We start from the raw sequence: 12,760 nt of genomic DNA on the forward strand, positions 1-12,760 counted from the left end.
CATGAAAAAGCATGAGTTCATGCCCTTTGGAGGGACACGGATGAAGCTGGAAACCATCATTCTTAGCAAACTATCGCAAGGACAAAAAAACCAAACACCGCATGTTCTCATTCATAGGTGGGAATTGAAGTATGAGAACGCTTGGACACAGAAAGGGGAACATCACACACCGGGGCCTGTCATGGGCGTGGGGAGGGGGAGGGATAGCATTAAGAGATATACCTAATGTAAATGACTAGTGAATGGGTGCAACACACCAACCAGGTGAATCTTGGAAGGCAAAAGCTACTGAATTTAGCGAATTTGTGGAGGCATTCCCAGAAATCAGCCAGGTGAAGTATCACACAACCGAAGACTGCACCACTCCTCTAAGGCAGCACTATGCGGCAAACCCAGACGGCCACTCTTCTCACCCCTCCTCCGTTGGCTGTTCTGGGTAATGTGGTTCAAAAGTCACCCAGGCAACTGCAAAAATAGCTGAAATGGAGTAAGGGCTTCAGGCTGGTGACTAGCAGAGGTCCACCTGACCCCCGTAAGCTGCTGAACAAGAAGGGCTGCCAGAAGTGTCCCCCTAGGGAATTTGGTGGAGACGAAGACCCGCTCACTGGACAAGGGTTCCTCCCAGGAGACGCCCGAGCGGAAGAAACGGGCTGTGAGCCACGCCCTTTCACCCTCCGCTACCCCGCCCTGGGCTGGTGAAGGTGCGCGTAAGGATGAGGACTACTGAGCCCTGAAGAAATAAATCCTTCCCCTTTGACCCCAAGGAGGATTGCCTGTGAGGATCTTCAACGAGTCTACCCGTGTCTAGACACGGGAGCAGGTCTGTCCGGCACAGCACCTCCCTCAAGGAGGAGAAGAGTGAGGAGAAAGGAAACTCAAGTCTGACCATTCTGTCCTGGGAGAGAAGAGGAGGATCTCATCTCTCATCTGTCCAAGCATGGCAAGGAGACTTTCTCTCATCTTTCCAAGCAAGGTGACTTTTTATAATTAGGAAACAAAAAGAATTTAGAAGGCATGAAAGCAGCCCGTAAGGTGCATTCCTAAGGACTGCCCATTGAAACTGACAAAATTGCCCTTGTTTGATGAGAGGAATGAGCAGAGCACTGAGGTGGTGAACAGGGATCTAGTGAGACTTTCCCAGCATGTTTCTACCAAAGCTTTCTCTAAGCTTCTCGGAACACTCTCCTAATAAGCAGATGTTTGGCCCTTCAGAAAGTCAACAAGCAAAATGCCTTGAGTGTCCCAAAACACTGATGCCATGATGTTGGCTCCTGACTGGCCTCCTTTTCCTTTGACTGGACCACTGCCACCTCTCGGTAGCCGTCGCTTTGATGATGCTTTGCCTTCGAGGTCATATTGGTAAAGCCATGTTCCAACTTCCGGTTACAATTTGTCAGAGGGATGCGTCAGGATCGTGATCCCTCCTGTTTAAAATTTCCACTGATAGCTCTCGTCGTAACTGCAGCTGATCTGGGCACAGTGGTTTTCACAGCCACTGCAGGATTCATCTCCCACATCTTCTCACCTCTTCTTGAAACAAGCTATACATTCGTAAAGAGTTCATTTCTTTGGGGTAGTGTCCTTAGAAGCTTTTGTTAAAACATCAATGATTTCTTCATTCTTCCACCCAAGCTTCACCAGAAATTTGATGTTTGCTCTTGCTGCAATTTTCGTGGAATTCATGTTGCTCTGATAGGAGTCCTTTTCAGTGGATGTCTCATCCTTCTCAGTGCCTCAAACTAGATCTAGTTCAGAAAGGTTATAAGAAGTTCGGACAAGTTTATTTGAGTGCAAACCAGTGGAAACCCATGCATAGTTTCTTCACCATGTGCATTTTCTATGAACCTTTTGAAGAACCCCTGTGTTGAACATTGCCCAAGTCGTGGGAGAGAAGTGGGTGCGGTCCACTTCCTGTCCTCAATTTGCCCTCAGCGGAGGAGTGCACAGAGCAGGGAAACGCAACCCCAGAGAGATCCTGCCCTGCAGCATGCAGCAGACTGCTGGCCCAGTCCTGGCTCCATGGGGTGCTGTGTGGGCCCAAGCAAGTTGACCAAACTCCCTGACGCTGAAATGAATCCTAGGTGGCCCAATTCCAGTAGCCATGATAGGACTGCCCTGCAGGGACAGTTAATTAACTCAGGAAAAGCAACCTAGCTCCAAGGTTAGCAACCAGGAGTTCCAGTTGATTCCATTAGTGCACCCCTTGAGGCATTCCCAAGCTGGAGTCTGGTGGAAGATGAGGCTCAGTGTGATTGGATGGAAGCACCAACCTATCAAGGAGAAGTCCCACCCACTCTGCCCTGTGCGTCTATAAAGGCGACGGGTGGCGGGGGCGGCACTCATTGAAGCCGCCAGTTGGGAGAGGAGCAGAGCCAGGCCGGTGCTCCCGAAGGCAGCAAGATGTTGCGAGCCACAGCTCCCTGCTGGTTCCCACCTGGATACCCAGAAGCTAAGAAGGTGGCCGAGGAGGCGGCCCTGGAGGCAAGAAGCCGCCAGTTGGGAGCGGAGCAGAGCCAGGCCGGTGCTCCCGAAGGCAGCAAGATGTTGCGAGCCACAGCTCCCTGCTGGTTCCCACCTGGATACCCAGAAGCTAAGAAGGTGGCCGAGGAGGCGGCCCTCGAGGCTCCAGAATTCCCCCTGCCCTCTCATCAGCCTGCCCAGAGCTTCGGGCTCCGGGTGCCCCAGATGCACAACCAGGCCTCCGCATTTGTGGACATCCAGGCGGAGCCCCAGAACAGGGGTCCGGCGGTGCCCCCAGCGTGTCTCAAGATGGTGACGGAGGCGTCCTACTTCCCTGCGCAGAGGGGATCGGCCTGCTGCTTGCCAGCCGCCCCAAGGCTGACAGAGAGGCCCTCGGGAGTCCGCATCTCAGCGCCCAGGAAGAGGAAGACGATCGCCCACTCTTCCAGCCCTTGCTTGGTCACAGGTTGCACAGATGCCAAGAGAACCCGGGTGGCCAGCAGCAGCCAACGCTCCAGTGGCTCCAAGGTCGGCAGACAGCCAGGGAAGACGCGCAACAGGTCAGGGATGGCATGCAAGACCACCACCACCATCAGCTCTAAGCGAATCGTCCGTCGTCCATCCCTACCGAGTTTGAAGAAACCTATTATCCTCCGAAGGTCTGGGTGCCAAGTCCCCACCGTCCTCCGCCGAGGCTATCTCCAACTGTTCACCGAAGAGTGTCTCAAGTTCTGCGCCTCCAAGCAGGAGGCCGTGGAGAAGGCGCTGAACGAGGAGAAGGTGGCCTACGACTGCAGCCCCAACAAGAACAGGTACCTGAACGTGGTCCTGAACACCCTCAAGAGACTGAAGGGCCTGACCCCCAGCTCCATGCCGGGCCTCAGCAGGGCCGCCCTGTACAGCCGCCTCCAGGAGTTCCTGCTCAGCCAGGACCAGCTCAAGGAGAACGGCTACCCCTTCCCGCACCCCGAGCGGCCCGGAGGCGCCGTCCTCTTCACTGGCCAGGGGAAGGGGCCCAGCGACTCCTCCTGCAGGGTCTGCTGCCGTTGTGGCACCGAGTACCTGGTGTCCTCCTCGGGCCGCTGTGTACGTGACCAGTTGTGTTATTATCACTGGGGGCGGGTCCGCTGGAGCCAGGTGGCTGGAGGCCGGGTTAGCCAGTACACCTGCTGTGCAGCTGCTCCTGGCTCTGTGGGCTGCCAGGTGGCAAAGCAGCACGTGCGGGACGGCCGCAAGGACAGCCTCGATGGCTTCGTGGAGACCTTCAAGAAAGAGTTGTCCAGAGACGCTTATCCAGGAATCTACGCCTTGGACTGTGAGATGTGCTACACCACGCATGGCCTAGAGCTGACCCGCGTCACCGTGGTGGACGCCGACATGCGAGTGGTGTACGACACCTTCGTCAAGCCCAACAACGAGATCGTGGACTACAACACCAGGTTTTCCGGAGTCACCGAGGCCGACGTCGCCAAGACGAGCATCACCTTGCCCCAAGTGCAAGCCATCCTGCTGAGCTTTTTCAGCGCCCAAACCATCCTCATCGGGCACAGCCTGGAGAGCGATCTGCTGGCCCTGAAGCTCATCCACAGCACCGTGCTGGACACGGCCGTGCTCTTCCCGCACTACCTGGGTTTCCCCTACAAGCGTTCCCTCAGGAATCTCGCGGCCGACTACCTGGGACAGATCATCCAGGACAGCCAGGACGGCCACAACTCCAGCGAGGACGCAAACGCCTGCCTGCAGCTGGTGATGTGGAAGGTCCGACAGCGCGCCCAGATCCAGCCACGCCACCGGTCCGCCTCTCCCGCCGCCCTGGCCTGTCCTTGGCCCCAGGCCCCTTCCACAACCGCCATCAGTCCCGAGAGCTCACCCTGTCCACCTCGCCGCAAGGCCAAAGAAACCGGAGCAGTCGACGGCAGGAGAGGGCAAAAAGCCAAGAGTAACCCCAACCGGCCACTCCCAGTCCCCCGGAATCCCTGCCGCGGACCCTCGGGCCTGTCCCCATCCCTCTGCCCTTCCCAGACCTCTGTCCTTCCACTAATCGCCTCCCGCAGCACCGAGCCGCCACTCCCAGTCCCCCGAGACCCTGCCGCGCCCCCTCGCGCCTGTCCACATCCCTCTGCCCATCCGAGACCTCTGTCCTTACACCACTAGCCACCCCACGCGGGACTTCCATGGCCTCTGAGTACAAGGCCAGCCCCCCGGCCCACCAGCTTTCTGAATGTGTGCTTACCTGTTTTTCCCGAGAGGCACCACAGTGAGGTGGGTGAAGCACTTAGGCTCTGGAGTTAGATATCTGGGTTCAAGGCCAAATTCCACCACTTACTAGGTTTCTAATATTGCACAGATAATGTCTTTGCGCTTCTACCTTTTGATCTTTAAAGTGTGATCAGAAGAGACTTAGACTCCCACATCATAATAATGGGAAACTTTAACAGCCCTCTGTAAACATTAGACAGACCAACAAGACAGAAATCTAAAAAGGATATCCAGGAATTGAACTCAGCTCTGCACCAAGCGGACCTAGGAGACATCTACAGAACGCTCCACCCCAAATCGACAGAATATACATGCTTCTCAGCACCACATCACACTTATTTCCACATTGACCACATAGTTGGAAGGAAAGCACTCCTCAGTAAATGTAAAATAACAGAAATTACTACAAACGGTCTTTCAGACCACATTGCAATCAAAGTAGACCTCAGGATAAAGAAACTCACTCAAAACCGCTCAACTGCATGGAAACCGGACAACCTGCTCCTGAATGAGTACTGGGTACTTAAGGAAATGAAGGCAGAAAGAAAGATATTCTCTGAAACCAATGAAAACAAAGGCACAACATACCAGAATCTCTGGGTCACATTTAAAGCAGTGTGTAGAGGGAAATTTATAGCACTAATTGCCCACGAGAGAAAGCAGGAAAGATCAAAAATGCATACCCTAACATCACCATTAAAAGAATGAGAGAAGCAAGAGCAAACACATTCAAAAACTAGCAGAAGGCAAGAAATAACTAAGATCCGAGCAGAACTGGTGGAGATAGAGACACAATAAACCCTTCAACAAATCAATGAATCCAGGAGCGGGTTTTTGGCAGTGATCAACAAAATTGATAGAGCACTAGCAAGACTAAGAAACAAGAAAAGAAAGAAGAGTCAAACAGATGCAGTAAAAAATGATAAAGGGGATATCACCACCGATCCCACAGAAATACAAACTACCATCAGACAATACTATCAGCACCTCTAAGCTAATGAACTAGAAAACCTAGAAGAAATGGATAAATTCCTGGACGCATACAACCTCCCCAGAGTAAACCAGGAAGAAGTTGAATGCCTGAGTAGACCACTAACAGGCTCTGAAATTGAGGCAATAATTAACAGCCTATCAAGCAATAAAACTCCAGGACCAGACGGATTCACAGCCGAATTCTACCAGAAGGACAAGGAGGAGCTGGTACCATGCCTTCTGAAACTATTCCAATCAACAGAAAAAGAGGGAATCCTCCCTCACTCATTTCATGAGGCCGGCATCATCCTGATCCCAAAGCCTGAGAGAAACACAACCCAAAAAGAGAATTTTAGGCCTATGTCCCTGAGGAACATCGATGGGAAAATCCTCCATAAAATACCGGAAAAACGAATCCAGCAGCATATCAAAGGGCATATCCATCATGATGCAGTGGGCTTCATCCCTGACATGCAAGGCTTGTCCATCATATGCAAAACAATAAACATAATCCAGCATATAATCAGAACCAAAGACAGAAACTGCGTGATTATCTCAACAGATGCAGAAAAGGCCTTTGACAAAATTCAACAGCCCTTCATGCCAACAACTCTCAATAAATTAGGTATTGATGGGACATCTCCCAAAATAATGAGGGCTATTTAGGGCAAACCCACAGCCAATATCATACTGAATGGGCAAAAAGTGGAAGCATTCCCTTTGCAAACTGCCACAAGACAGGGATGCCCTCTCTCACCACTCCTATTCAACATAGTGTTGGAACTTCTGCCCAGGGCAATCAGGCAGGAGAAAGAAATAAAGAGAAATCAATTAGGAAAAGAGGAAGTCCAATTGTCCCTGTGTGCAGATGACATGATTGAATATTTAGAAAACCCCATCGTCTCAGCCCAAAATCTCCTTAAGCTGATAAGCAACTTCAGCAAAGTCTCAGGATACAAAATCGAGGTGCAAAAATCACAAGCATTCTTATACACCAATAACAGGCAAACAGAGAGCCAAATCATGAGTGAGCTCCCATTCACAATTGCTTCAAAGAGAATAAAATGCCTAGGAATCCAACTAACAAGGGATGTGAAGGACCTCTTCAAGGAGAACTACCAAGCATTGCTCCACGAACTAAAAGAGGAGACAAACAAATGGAAGAATATTCCACCATCACGGATTGGAAGAATCAATATCGTGAAAATGGCCATACTGCCCAAGGTAAATTATAGATTCAATGCCATCCCCATCAAACTACCAATGACTTTCTTCACAGAACTGGAAAAATCTGCTTTAAAGCTCATATGGAACCACAAAACGGCCCCCACTGCCAACATATTCCTAAGCCAAAAGAACAACGATGGAGGCATCAAGCTGTCCGACTTCAAGCTACAGTAGAAGGCTACAGTAACCAAAGAGCATGCTATCGGTTGCCGTTTTGGTTACCGTAGACCAATGGAACAGAATAGAGCCCTCAGAAATAATACGACACATCTACAACCATCTGATCTTTGACAAACCTGACAAAAACAAGAAATGGGGAAAGGATTCCCTATTTAAAAAATGGTGCTGGGAAAACAGGCTAGCCATATGTCGAAAGCTGAAATCGGATCCCTTCCTTACACCTTGTACAAAAATTAATTCAAGACAGAAGAAAGACTTAAATGTTAGATCTTAAACCATACAAACCCTAGGAGAAAACCCAGCCAATACCATTGAGGACACAGGCATGGGCAAGGACCTCATGTCTAAAACGCCAAAAGCAATGGCAACGAAAGCCGACATTGACAAACAGCATCTAATTACACTAAAGACGTTCTGCATAGCTAAAGAAACTCCCATGAGAGTGAACAGGCATCCTGCAGAAAGGGAGAAAATTTTTGCAATCTACTCATCTGACAAAGGGCTAATATCCAGAATCTACTAAGAACTCAAACAGAGTTACAAGAGAAACCAAACAAGCCCATCAACAAGTGGGGGAAGGATATAAAGAGACACTTCTCAAAAGAAGACATTTATGCAGCCAACAGACACATGAAAAAATGCTCATCAACACTGGCCATCAGAGAAATGCAAATCAAATCCGCAATGAGATATCATCTCACACCAGGTAGAAGAGCGATCATTAAAACGTCAGGAAACAACAGGTGCTGGAGAGGTAGTGGACAAATAGGAACACTTTTACACTGTTGGTGGGACTGTAAACTAGTTCAACGGTAGTGGAAGATAGTGTGGTGAATCCTCAAGGATCTCGAAATAGAAATACCTTTTGACCCAGCCATCCCATTACTGGGTATATATACCCATAGGATTAGAAATCATGCTGCTAAAAGCACACACGCAGACGTATGTTTATTGCGGCACCATTCACAGTAGCAAAGACTTGGAACCAACCCAGATGTCCACCAATGATAGACTGGATTAAGAAAATGTGGCACAAATACACCATGGAATACTATGCAGCCATGAAAAAGCATGAGTTCATGCCCTTTGGAGGGACACGGATGAAGCTGGAAACCATCATTCTTAGCAAACTATAGCAAGGACAAAAAAACCAAACACCGCATGTTCTCATTCATAGGTGGGAATTGAAGTATGAGAACGCTTGGACACAGAAAGGGGAACATCACACACCGGGGCCTGTCATGGGCGTGGGGAGGGGGAGGGATAGCATTAAGAGATATACCTAACGTAAATGACTAGTGAATGGGTGCAACACACCAACCAGGTGAATCTTGGAAGGCAAAAGCTACTGAATTTAGCGAATTTGTGGAGGCATTCCCAGAAATCAGCCAGGTGAAGTATCACACAACCGAAGACTGCACCACTCCTCTAAGGCAGCACTATGCGGCAAACCCAGACGGCCACTCTTCTCACCCCTCCTCCGTTGGCTGTTCTGGGTAATGTGGTTCAAAAGTCACCCAGGCAACTGCAAAAATAGCTGAAATGGAGTAAGGGCTTCAGGCTGGTGACTAGCAGAGGTCCACCTGACCCCCGTAAGCTGCTGAACAAGAAGGGCTGCCAGAAGTGTCCCCCTAGGGAATTTGGTGGAGACGAAGACCCGCTCACTGGACAAGGGTTCCTCCCAGGAGACGCCCGAGCGGAAGAAACGGGCTGTGAGCCACGCCCTTTCACCCTCCGCTACCCCGCCCTGGGCTGGTGAAGGTGCGCGTAAGGATGAGGACTACTGAGCCCTGAAGAAATAAATCCTTCCCCTTTGACCCCAAGGAGGATTGCCTGTGAGGATCTTCAACGAGTCTACCCGTGTCTAGACACGGGAGCAGGTCTGTCCGGCACAGCACCTCCCTCAAGGAGGAGAAGAGTGAGGAGAAAGGAAACTCAAGTCTGACCATTCTGTCCTGGGAGAGAAGAGGAGGATCTCATCTCTCATCTGTCCAAGCATGGCAAGGAGACTTTCTCTCATCTTTCCAAGCAAGATGACTTTTTATAATTAGGAAACAAAAAGAATTTAGAAGGCATGAAAGCAGCCCGTAAGGTGCATTCCTAAGGACTGCCCATTGAAACTGACAAAATTGCCCTTGTTTGATGAGAGGAATGAGCAGAGCACTGAGGTGGTGAACAGGGATCTAGTGAGACTTTCCCAGCATGTTTCTACCAAAGCTTTCTCTAAGCTTCTCGGAACACTCTCCTAATAAGCAGATGTTTGGCCCTTCAGAAAGTCAACAAGCAAAATGCCTTGAGTGTCCCAAAACACTGATGCCATGATGTTGGCTCCTGACTGGCCTCCTTTTCCTTTGACTGGACCACTGCCACCTCCCGGTAGCCGTCGCTTTGATGATGCTTTGCATTCGAGGTCATATTGGTAAAGCCATGTTCCAACTTCCGGTTACAATTTGTCAGAGGGATGCGTCAGGATCGTGATCCCTCCTGTTTAAAATTTCCACTGATAGCTCTCGTCGTAACTGCAGCTGATCTGGGCACAGTGGTTTTCACAGCCACTGCAGGATTCATCTCCCACATCTTCTCACCTCTTCTTGAAACAAGCTATACATTCGTAAAGAGTTCATTTCTTTGGGGTAGTGTCCTTAGAAGCTTTTGTTAAAACATCAATGATTTCTTCATTCTTCCACCCAAGCTTCACCAGAAATTTGATGTTTGCTCTTGCTGCAATTTTCGTGGAATTCATGTTGCTCTGATAGGAGTCCTTTTCAGTGGATGTCTCATCCTTCTCAGTGCCTCAAACTAGATCTAGTTCAGAAAGGTTATAAGAAGTTCGGACAAGTTTATTTGAGTGCAAACCAGTGGAAACCCATGCATAGTTTCTTCACCATGTGCATTTTCTATGAACCTTTTGAAGAACCCCTGTGTTGAACATTGCCCAAGTCGTGGGAGAGAAGTGGGTGCGGTCCACTTCCTGTCCTCAATTTGTCCTCAGCGGAGGAGTGCACAGAGCAGGGAAACGCAACCCCAGAGAGATCCTGCCCTGCAGCATGCAGCAGACTGCTGGCCCAGTCCTGGCTCCATGGGGTGCTGTGTGGGCCCAAGCAAGTTGACCAAACTCCCTGACGCTGAAATGAATCCTAGGTGGCCCAATTCCAGTAGCCATGATAGGACTGCCCTGCAGGGACAGTTAATTAACTCAGGAAAAGCAACCTAGCTCCAAGGTTAGCAACCAGGAGTTCCAGTTGATTCCATTAGTGCACCCCTTGAGGCATTCCCAAGCTGGAGTCTGGTGGAAGATGAGGCTCAGTGTGATTGGATGGAAGCAGCAACCTATCAAGGAGAAGTCCCACCCACTCTGCCCTGTGCGTCTATAAAGGCGACGGGTGGCGGGGGCGGCACTCATTGAAGCCGCCAGTTGGGAGAGGAGCAGAGCCAGGCCGGTGCTCCCGAAGGCAGCAAGATGTTGCGAGCCACAGCTCCCTGCTGGTTCCCACCTGGATACCCAGAAGCTAAGAAGGTGGCCGAGGAGGCGGCCCTGGAGGCAAGAAGCCGCCAGTTGGGAGCGGAGCAGAGCCAGGCCGGTGCTCCCGAAGGCAGCAAGATGTTGCGAGCCACAGCTCCCTGCTGGTTCCCACCTGGATACCCAGAAGCTAAGAAGGTGGCCGAGGAGGCGGCCCTGGAGGCAAGAAGCCGCCAGTTGGGAGCGGAGCAGAGCCAGGCCGGTGCTCCCGAAGGCAGCAAGATGTTGCGAGCCACAGCTCCCTGCTGGTTCCCACCTGGATACCCAGAAGCTAAGAAGGTGGCCGAGGAGGCGGCCCTCGAGGCTCCAGAATTCCCCCTGCCCTCTCATCAGCCTGCCCAGAGCTTCGGGCTCCGGGTGCCCCAGATGCACAACCAGGCCTCCGCATTTGTGGACATCCAGGCGGAGCCCCAGAACAGGGGTCCGGCGGTGCCCCCAGCGTGTCTCAAGATGGTGACGGAGGCGTCCTACTTCCCTGCGCAGAGGGGATCGGCCTGCTGCTTGCCAGCCGCCCCAAGGCTGACAGAGAGGCCCTCGGGAGTCCGCATCTCAGCCCCCAGGAAGAGGAAGACGATCGCCCAGTCTTCCAGCCCTTGCTTGGTCACAGGTTGCACAGATGCCAAGAGAACCCGGGTGGCCAGCAGCAGCCAACGCTCCAGTGGCTCCAAGGTCGGCAGACAGCCAGGGAAGACGCGCAACAGGTCAGGGATGGCATGCAAGACCACCACCACCATCAGCTCTAAGCGAATCGTCCGTCGTCCATCCCTACCGAGTTTGAAGAAACCTATTATCCTCCGAAGGTCTGGGTGCCAAGTCCCCACCGTCCTCCGCCGAGGCTATCTCCAACTGTTCACCGAAGAGTGTCTCAAGTTCTGCGCCTCCAAGCAGGAGGCCGTGGAGAAGGCGCTGAACGAGGAGAAGGTGGCCTACGACTGCAGCCCCAACAAGAACAGGTACCTGAACGTGGTCCTGAACACCCTCAAGAGACTGAAGGGCCTGACCCCCAGCTCCATGCCGGGCCTCAGCAGGGCCGCCCTGTACAGCCGCCTCCAGGAGTTCCTGCTCAGCCAGGACCAGCTCAAGGAGAACGGCTACCCCTTCCCGCACCCCGAGCGGCCCGGAGGCGCCGTCCTCTTCACTGGCCAGGGGAAGGGGCCCGGCGACTCCTCCTGCAGGGTCTGCTGCCGTTGTGGCACCGAGTACCTGGTGTCCTCCTCGGGCCGCTGTGTACGTGACCAGTTGTGTTATTATCACTGGGGGCGGGTCCGCTGGAGCCAGGTGGCTGGAGGCCGGGTTAGCCAGTACACCTGCTGTGCAGCTGCTCCTGGCTCTGTGGGCTGCCAGGTGGCAAAGCAGCACGTGCGGGACGGCCGCAAGGACAGCCTCGATGGCTTCGTGGAGACCTTCAAGAAAGAGTTGTCCAGAGACGCTTATCCAGGAATCTACGCCTTGGACTGTGAGATGTGCTACACCACGCATGGCCTAGAGCTGACCCGCGTCACCGTGGTGGACGCCGACATGCGAGTGGTGTACGACACCTTCGTCAAGCCCGACAACGAGATCGTGGACTACAACACCAGGTTTTCCGGAGTCACCGAGGCCGACGTCGCCAAGACGAGCATCACCTTGCCCCAAGTGCAAGCCATCCTGCTGAGCTTTTTCAGCGCCCAAACCATCCTCATCGGGCACAGCCTGGAGAGCGATCTGCTGGCCCTGAAGCTCATCCACAGCACCGTGCTGGACACGGCCGTGCTCTTCCCGCACTACCTGGGTTTCCCCTACAAGCGTTCCCTCAGGAATCTCGCGGCCGACTACCTGGGACAGATCATCCAGGACAGCCAGGACGGCCACAACTCCAGCGAGGACGCAAACGCCTGCCTGCAGCTGGTGATGTGGAAGGTCCGACAGCGCGCCCAGATCCAGCCACGCCACCGGTCCGCCTCTCCCGCCGCCCTGGCCTGTCCTTGGCCCCAGGCACCTTCCACAACCGCCATCAGTCCCCAGAGCTCACCCTGTCCACCTCGCCGCAAGGCCAAAGAAACCGGAGCAGTCGATGGCAGGAGAGGGCAAAAAGCCAAGAGTAACCCCAACCGGCCACTCCCAGTCCCCCGGAATCCCTGCCGCGGACCCTCGGGCCTGTCC

Source organism: Pan troglodytes, chromosome 7, assembly GCF_028858775.2.
Source record: "Pan troglodytes isolate AG18354 chromosome 7, NHGRI_mPanTro3-v2.0_pri, whole genome shotgun sequence".
NCBI classification, from domain to species: domain Eukaryota; kingdom Metazoa; phylum Chordata; class Mammalia; order Primates; family Hominidae; genus Pan; species Pan troglodytes.